Source organism: Mobula birostris, chromosome 6, assembly GCF_030028105.1.
Source record: "Mobula birostris isolate sMobBir1 chromosome 6, sMobBir1.hap1, whole genome shotgun sequence".
Lineage (NCBI taxonomy): Eukaryota > Metazoa > Chordata > Chondrichthyes > Myliobatiformes > Myliobatidae > Mobula > Mobula birostris.
In genome coordinates, this window is record NC_092375.1 from 148640618 (window position 1) to 148649386 (window position 8769).

An 8769-nucleotide genomic window follows, 5' to 3' on the forward strand; every position below is an offset into this window, starting at 1 on the left:
TGACAGTTCGAGGCTCTTTGACACCATCCAGTTCACTAGGTTCAGTGTCGTCAGGTTCAATATCATCAGGTAAAATCTCATCAATAAACTCAACATCACCACCACCACCATCATCTTCCCCTCCTGTCCGTGTTCTCTGTGGCAGCCTCACTCTTAATCTCGTCATACTCGGATTTATCTGACTTGACTTCCTCCTCAGCTTGTGACGCATTTGTACTTGATCCACCTTCGGATTCTAACAAGCTTGTAGCAGGTGCAGGCGACCCCATGGAACGTGTCGAACTACTTGTTCCGGGCTTTTCAAAGAAGGGCATGAAGAACTTGCTCAACTTCTTGGCTTCCTTCACCTCCAACTTTTGTCTCTCCCGTCCTCTAGCTCCACTTTCCTTTTCCTTCATGAAGAAATGTTTCATGGTCTTCTTACACAATGCTCTGAAATTCTAGTGCTTCTCACTCCTCATAATCAAAGCAGATCATACATCCGAAGAAAATTCTTTTTTCACTATCCGAGGATGGCTTGTCTGACTTTAATAGAAACTGCTCAGTGGCACCCAGGGCACGTGCCATACCTGCCATACCTTAGATATGCCACTGCAGACCCATCCCTAAACCACCAATGCAACTCTAACCCTAATGCAAGACTACAAAGGAAAGTGCAAATCCATCCCTAAATCTTCTCTTTCAAAATGCTTGCATTCCCATCTCGACTAATATGACCAATATTCATTAGGGGCCCTCAACTCCCAAAGCTACCAAGATTACACCTTTGACCAGCCTTCTTTAGGGACTCCATTCTCTTCTCACAATTTCTCTGGTCTACTTGAAGGCAACACATTCCACATCAGTGATTTGACATCTGCCCATTTCCCATATTTGGCAAGAATCTCAATCCAATGCATTTCAGTTCCTGCAATGCTGCTCTTATCTTCCTTTCCAGGTGAAACAGGCTGTAAACAAAGGGAGAGAGTGACAACAGCATCCTTCATACAAAAGCTGGTGGAGATAGGTTGCTGGACCTGAGGTGGTCTTATTGGCAGACCAAAGATATAGGAACAGAATTAGGCCATTTGGCCCACTGAATCTGTTCTGCCATTTCAGCATGGCTGATCCAGTCTTCTGCCTTCTCCCTGTATCCTTTCATGCCTTGACTAATCAAGAATCTATCAATCTTTGCCTTCAATATACCTTATGACTTGGTCTTCACAGCCACCTGTGGCAACAAATTGCAGATTCACCACTCTCTGGCTAAAGAAATTCTTCTTCATCTCTGTTCTAAAAGGACACCCCTCTCTTTTTTGTCCTGTGGTCTTAGACTCCCTCCCCATAGGAAACATCCTCTCCACGTTGACCTATCAAGGTCTTTAAACATTCAATAGATTTCAATGAGGTCACCTGTCATTCTTTTAGATTCCAGTGAGTAAAGGCCCAGAGCCATCAAATTCTCCTCATATGGCAAGCTTATCAATTCCAGAATCATTTTCATGAACCTCCTTTGAACCCTCAACAATGTCAGCATACAAAACTGCAAGTTAGGCTTCACCAGTGCTTTTACATTACATCTTTGTTTTTACATCCTTGAACTTCTGGTCAAGATGGCACCAGCAAACAATGATACCTTGGACAAATCTTCCAGATAGCAAATCTTTCCAATTATTTCACTCTTTTGAGGCCTTGTGCTTGTTCTTTTTGTATTGTTTGTGTTACAGAAACTGTTGGAGCCAGTGGCATACAGTCTGAACCTCAATTCAAAGATCCAGTGATATGCTGTTTCTGGAGAGCTGCCTCATGGAGATCAGAAGGACCAAGAACACAAGTTGACTCACGGAAAAGACCTGAGGCGAGGCCCGGGGTCATGAATAACTCCATTTCAAAGCCGCGAGAAGATTGAAGCATGGACATGAATGTGGAGGGGGTCAGTGATGGCTTGGCGCAAGATGGTCAGCAGCTGAATCGGCATGCTCAGCCCCAGGTCAGTGGCGTTCAGCCCTGGCTGGTGCATTCAGCCCCCTGTTGGTGGTGCTCGGACGTGGGTCAGCTGTCAATCTCTACAGAAGGGCTGAGTTCGTGCAACTACTCTCCACGTATGTAATGAAAAGTTGTTTTTCATATTCTGAGATTTATGTGATTATGAGAGAGATGTAATGTAAAGACTTTTACTACTCATGTATGCGAAGGATGTAAGAAATAAAGTCAATTCAATATTGGACTGTATATATTGGTTTCCTTCATTTTTTTTTGGTGTTTTCTTGTGGACGATTGGTGGGTAGTTGATCTGTTAATTTTTTGGTGTGTGGAGGGGATTGGTGGGTGGTTGATCTGTTAATTTTTGGTGTTTTCTTGTGGACGATTGGTGGGTGATTGATCTATTAATTTTTTGGTGTGTGGGGGGGATTGGTGGGTGGTTGATCTGTTAATTTTTTGGTGTGTGGGGGGGATTGGGGGTTTGGTGCTACTGTCATTGTTCTTTTCTGCTAGTGAGGAGTTGGAGATGGTTAAGAGTAGAGGGGTATTGACTGTTATTGCGGCTTTTTCCTGCCACGGGCAAGGGGTTTTTGGGGTTCACGAGTTTTGTTTCTTTTCTTTATCATGCCTGTTGTTGGGTGGGGGTATAGTTGATGTGTTTTCTTTCATTAACACCCATGTCCTTTCTGTATTTAATGGCTACCTGAAATAGACAAATATCAAAGTTGTATTATACATCTCTAGCAAGAGGTACAGTCGACATTTCGGGTCGAGACCCTTCGTCAGGACTAACTGAAGGAAGAGCTAGTAAGAGATTTGAAAGGGGGAGGGGGAGATCCAAAATGATAGGAGAAGACAGGAGGGGGAGGGATGGAGCCAAGAGCTGGACAGGTGTTTGGCAAAAGGTATATGAGAGGATCACGGGACAGGAGGCCCAGGGAGAAGGAAAGGGGGGGGGAACCCAGAGGATGGGCAAGGGGTATAGTCAGAGGGACAGAGGAAGAAAAAGAGAGAGAGAGAGAGAAAGAATGTGTGTATATAAATAAATAACGGATGGGGTATGAGGGGGAGGTGGGGGATTAGCGGAAGTTAGAGAAGTCAATGTTCATGCCATCAGCTTGGAGGTTACCCAGACAGAATATAAGGTGTTGTTCCTCCAACCTGAGTGTGGCTTCATCTTTACAGCAGAGGAGGCCGTGGATAGACATATCAGAATGGGAATGGGATGTGGAATTAAAATGTGTGGCCACTGGGAGATCCTGCTTTCTCTGGTGGACAGAGCGTAGGTGTTCAGCAAAACAATCTCCCAGTCTGCGTCGGGTCTCGCCAATATATAGAAGGCCACATTGGGAGCACCCAGACGCAGTATATACGAATGGATGCAAAGCCGGGGTTTTTATGCTGCAGGTCTTGATGAGAACCAGGTGTGCTGCCATCAAAGGGAATTAAGAGAAAATGGGGAATTAACGGTCGGACTGTGACACAATCAAAGGGAATTAGGAGAAAACGGGGAATTAATGGTCGGGACCGTGAGAGTTTCCCAAGAACTTTTTTTCTAGTAATGGCGATTTCATACATTCTTCCTCGACACACTCAAACTTCTGGCATACTGCTAGTGTTTTCCAGAGTGAAGGCTGATGCAAAATACTTATTCAGTTCATCTGCCATTTCCTTGTCCTCCATTATTACTTCACCAGCATCTTTTCCAGTGGTCCAATCTCATCTCGCCTCTTATTTACACTTCATGTATCTGAAGAAACTTTTGGTATCCCCTTTAACATTATTGGCTAGCTTACTCTTGTATTCCATCTTTTCCTTCTTTAAATTTTTTGAGTTGCCTTCTGCTGGTTTTTAAGTCTCCCACTCCTCTAACATCCCACTATTTTTTTTTGCTCTATTACATGTCTTCACTCTGGCTTTGACTTCTTGTCAGCCATGGTTGTCATCCTGCCTTTAGAATACTTCTTCCTCTTTGGGATGTATGAGGGGTGATTGATAATTTTGTGGCCTAAGGTAGATAGAGTCAATTTTAGAAAACCTAGCACATTTATTTTTCAATGTAGTCCCCTCTTACATTTACACAGTTCAATGGTCATGGAGCATATGGATTTTGGACCTCCAGAAAGTGTACACAGTGGGGGTGATTGATAAGTTCGTAGCCGAAGGTAGAAGGAGATGAGTTATACAGCTCGTTACATGCACGTGCAGTTCAACTCTTTGATTGATTATGCAGTAAGTTTGAAGTTAATAATGCATCGAGATGATTGATAATTTCGTGTTCTAAGGTAGAAGGAGATGAGTTATTAACATGATAATAAACCTGATTCTGATTCTTCTCTCCTTCCCAATTCTGATGAAGGGTCTTCGACCTCTTCCTACAGATGTAGCCTAACCTGCTGAGTATTTCCAACATTTTCTGCTGTCAGCTTGATCCTCCAGTTGAAAGTGATTAACCTGAACAACAAGTGAGAGCAACCAGAGCAGAAACATAAGATATTTATGCTTGGAGATTTTTCAATGCTCGTAGGCAACTTATTGTACATTTTTAAACACTGATCACAAAATCCAAACTATTTTCTCTGATTTCAAGACTGAAGAGCAAAAGTTAGAATTGAAATAAAAACAGGGTAAATGTGAATTTTAAGTCAATTGTAAAATGTAGCATAAGAGTTCAGGGACCAGGATTCCCAAATAAAAACATTAATAGGTTAGATATCTTAATGTGCAAATACAAAATGTTGTATAAACAGACTAATACAGACAAATGAAGTGTGATTCTTTGTCTCAGCCAGATAAATGGTAGGGGAGCAAAAATATATTGAATAACTGAAGTGAAATAAAAATCAGAAAGCAGGAATACTTTCACCTACCTTCAACAACCTCTGCCTTTCTACCTATTATAAAGTCACTAGTAATGCCCTGCACAGACACATTGCTGACATTCACTTGTCTTCGTCCTGACTAAGTATTTACTTACTATTCTTAGTGCAAAATGCACTCTCTCATTCATGGAAGTTGTCAGGTTTATTTATCATGGTGGCATCCATTAGTCTCGCGAGACCATGGATCTGCGCCTGGAAAGTCTTGCTTCAGTCTGTGTTGGTAGAGCAGCGTCTGTTGTGGCTGTAGACGTCCACATGGGAGTGACAGTCTCGACTGCAATGACTGCACTTGAAGGCGCTGTCCTCCGGTATTGTCTTGGTGCTGTTTTTTCGGCGAGTGCACTTTTCTTCAGCAGCCTCAGCTTCTCTTCTCCTCTTGTTAGACCTCTGCGTAGTTCCAGCCTCCAGCAAGAGTGATCGCTTGCAATGTCCTCCCACCTCTCGATGTTCATGTTCAGTGACTTCATGTCTCCCTTGCAGACATCTTTGAAACGAAGATGGGAAAGTCCTGGCAGGCTCTTGAGAAGCTGTCCATGAGGTGTTGCAGTTGCTCTCCAGGGTGTGTTGCCAGTGCCGCGTCGTCTGCAAACAATATGTCCCTGATGAGTACCTCACGAACCTTGGTTTTCGCCCTCAGCTGGGACAGACTGAACAGCCTCCCGTCCAATCTGGTGTGGAGGTAGACACCATCAGTTGATGTTCCAAAGGTGTGCTTCAGCGAGGATTTTGAACAGGCTGGCTCTGCTCACAAGGTCGAAGGCCTTCGTGAGGTCAATGAAAGCCACATAGAGTGGCTGTCTTTGCTCTCTGCATTTCTCTTGTAGCTGTCGAAGGGAGAAGATCATGTTGATTGTGGAGCGTTCTGACCTGAAACCGCACTGAGACTCGGGATATACGCTTTCGGCTATTTTCTGCAGTCAGTTCGGGACCACGCGGGTGAAGACCTTCCCAACGTTGCTCAGCAAGGAGATTCCCCTGTAGCTGTTAGTCGCTTCTGTCCCCTTTGTTCTTATAGAGGGTGACAATGTTGCAGTCTCTCATATCTTGTGGCACTATCCAGCACTGGCACAGTAGTTTGTGCAGGTGGTTTAGCAGGACGCCCTTTGTGTATTTGATGGCCTCTGATGGAATGCCATCCAATCCTGGTGCCTTCCCAGTGGGCAGGCTGTCGATGGCTTTACTCAGCTCTTCGGCAGTTGGCAATGCATCCAGTTCCTCCATGACAGTCAGGTATTCTATGGCGTCTAGCGCACTGTCTGAGATGCTGTTTTCTCTGGAGAAGAGTTCAGAGTAATGCTCCACCCATCTCTCCATCTGCTTGCCTTTGTCATTGATGGTCTCAGCTGTTATGGTTTTCACTGGTGCTGTCTTACTCTGGGTTGGCCCGATGGCTTTCCTGATCCCCTCGTACACTCCATGGATGTTGCCTGTGTCAAATGATGAATGAATGCTTTTGCATAGTTGTAGCCAGTAGTCACTTGCACAGCGTCTGGCTGTTTCCTGGGCCTTGCTTCTTGCTGTCCTTAGCGCTTGCAGTGTTGCCTGGGTGGGGTGGTGTTTGTGCTCTAGTAGTGCAACACACTTTACCTCGATGACAGCAGTGAGCTTACTTGAGCTCACTTCAAACCAAAGCTGTGTCTTGCCCCATTTCTTCCCGAAGGTCTTGAGTGCAGTGCTGTGGATAGTGTCCCTGAAAGTGTCCCATCTCTGCTGAGCATCTCCTTCTGGTGGGTCTGCAAGGAGAGCATCCTCCAATGACTTGATGAACTTCGCCGCTTTTTCTGGGTATTGTGTCTTACTGGCATCGATGTGCTGCTTGCCTGAAGGCTTGGCATAGTGCATCTTCTTTGGCCGAAGTCTGATCTTGCAGCAAACCACAGTGATCCGTGTCACAGTCGGCACTCTGAAAGGAGCAGGTCATGAGAACGTCTCTCAGGTAATGGCCTCTTGTGATTATCAGGTGCCAGTGTTTGGAGCGGGGATGTCGCCAAGACACTTTGTGCTGAGCTTTGATCTGGAAGTAGGTGTTGATGACACACAATTCGTGGAGCATGCAAAACTCGAGCAGTCGTTGCCCATTGTCATTCATGCTGCCAATCTCATACCGCCCCAAGCAACTTGGCCAAGAGTCGTGGTTGGCGCCCACTCTGGCGTTGAAGTCGCCAAGTAGCAGCAACTGTTCCCGAGAGCTGGTCATAGACCTCGTCCTTTGCGTCTTGTGTAGAGTAGAGGGTTGGGGCATAGACGCTGACAAGGTTGACAGGCCCGTTGGATGTGTAGAGTTGAAGTGAGAAAATCTGCTCCATCCCTTTCTCATTTCATTTTTAAAATCTTTTTATTGATATATAATCTTCTACAGCCTTAAAACGGTACAAGATTTCAGCAAATTGATATATATATATATATATATATATACACACACACATATATATATACACATACACACATATATATATATATATATATATATATATATATACACATATATATATATACACACACACACACAGTTAATAAAGCTGTAGGAAAAAAAACTCATCAAAAAAGAATAATATACGATAATGAAAAAAAAAAATTGTAAAGAAAAGGAAAAAGAGAACCCCAACTACTAAAAGGAAAAAAAAACCAGTAATGACAAGAGAAAGAAAAAAAGAGAGGGGAAAAAAACCCATTAGGAACCAACCCCCGGAGCAATACGTCTTACAATCATCTATATATATATATAGAGAGAAGAAAAATCATCAGCCGCCAATTCACATTTATATAAAATAAGATTGGAAGGAAACCATATAAATTAATTCAAATTAAATGATAATATTTGGCAAAAGAGCCCCATCTTCTCTCAAAATCGAATCAAGGATCAAAAGTTCTACTTCTAATTTTTTCCCAGTTAAGACATTACATTACTTGAGAAAACCATTGAATTAATGTAGGGACAGAGGTATCTTTCCATTTCAATAAAATAGCCCTTCTTGCCAACAATGTGACAAGTGCAATTACATATTGGTCTGAAGATGAAATACCCTGAATATGATGCGGAACTGTTCCAAATAAGACAGTGAATGTATTAGGTTGTAAATTAATTTTCAGAGCTTTAGAAATTGTAGACAATGAAGATTTCCAAAAGGATTTTAATGAAGAGCATGACCAGAACACATGTGACAAAGTGGCTACTTCAGTTTTACACCTATCACAATAGTTGTCTATGTTAGGAAATATTTTGGATAGTCTCTCCTTTGTTAAATAAATGGTGAACAATTTTAAATTGAATTAAAGAGTGATTGGCACATATCGAAAAAGAATTGATCATTTTCAAAACTCGCAACCAATCTTCATTAACAAAGGTCATATTAAGTTCTCCCAATTTTGTTTAATCTTTAGTGAGAGGTTATCTTTTGTAGTAAAAATTGGGAAGCTAAGAGCCTATTATTTTTATCCCCAAAAATATAAAACTGACTTTTCAATTTAAGCAAATATCCTTCAATAGGATAAGTTAATAATAAATTATATTGTGATTGTAATTCCACTCTTCTTTTAAACAAATCAACATTTGGAGAGATTGTATTGATGTTATCTAAATCTTTAGATTTGTTTAGAAATTTTATCTAATTCCATTCTTGTCTGTTTCTTCAGCTTAGCTAAATACAAAATAATCTGACCACGTAAATAAGCTTTTAATGTATCCCAAATTAATAACTTTGAGACATTTCCTGTATTATTAAAGAGAAAAAAACTCTTTTATCTGAGTTTCAATAAACTCAACAAATTCTGAGCTTTGTAACAAATGTTCTGGAAAACGCCAAGGTGGTCTTGTAGAAGCAACATCTTTCAAATCAAATATTAAGTTTAAGGGAGCGTGATCAGAAATAACAATTGCATCATATTTACATTTCTGAACATTAAATAGAAGTCGAGGGTCGACTAT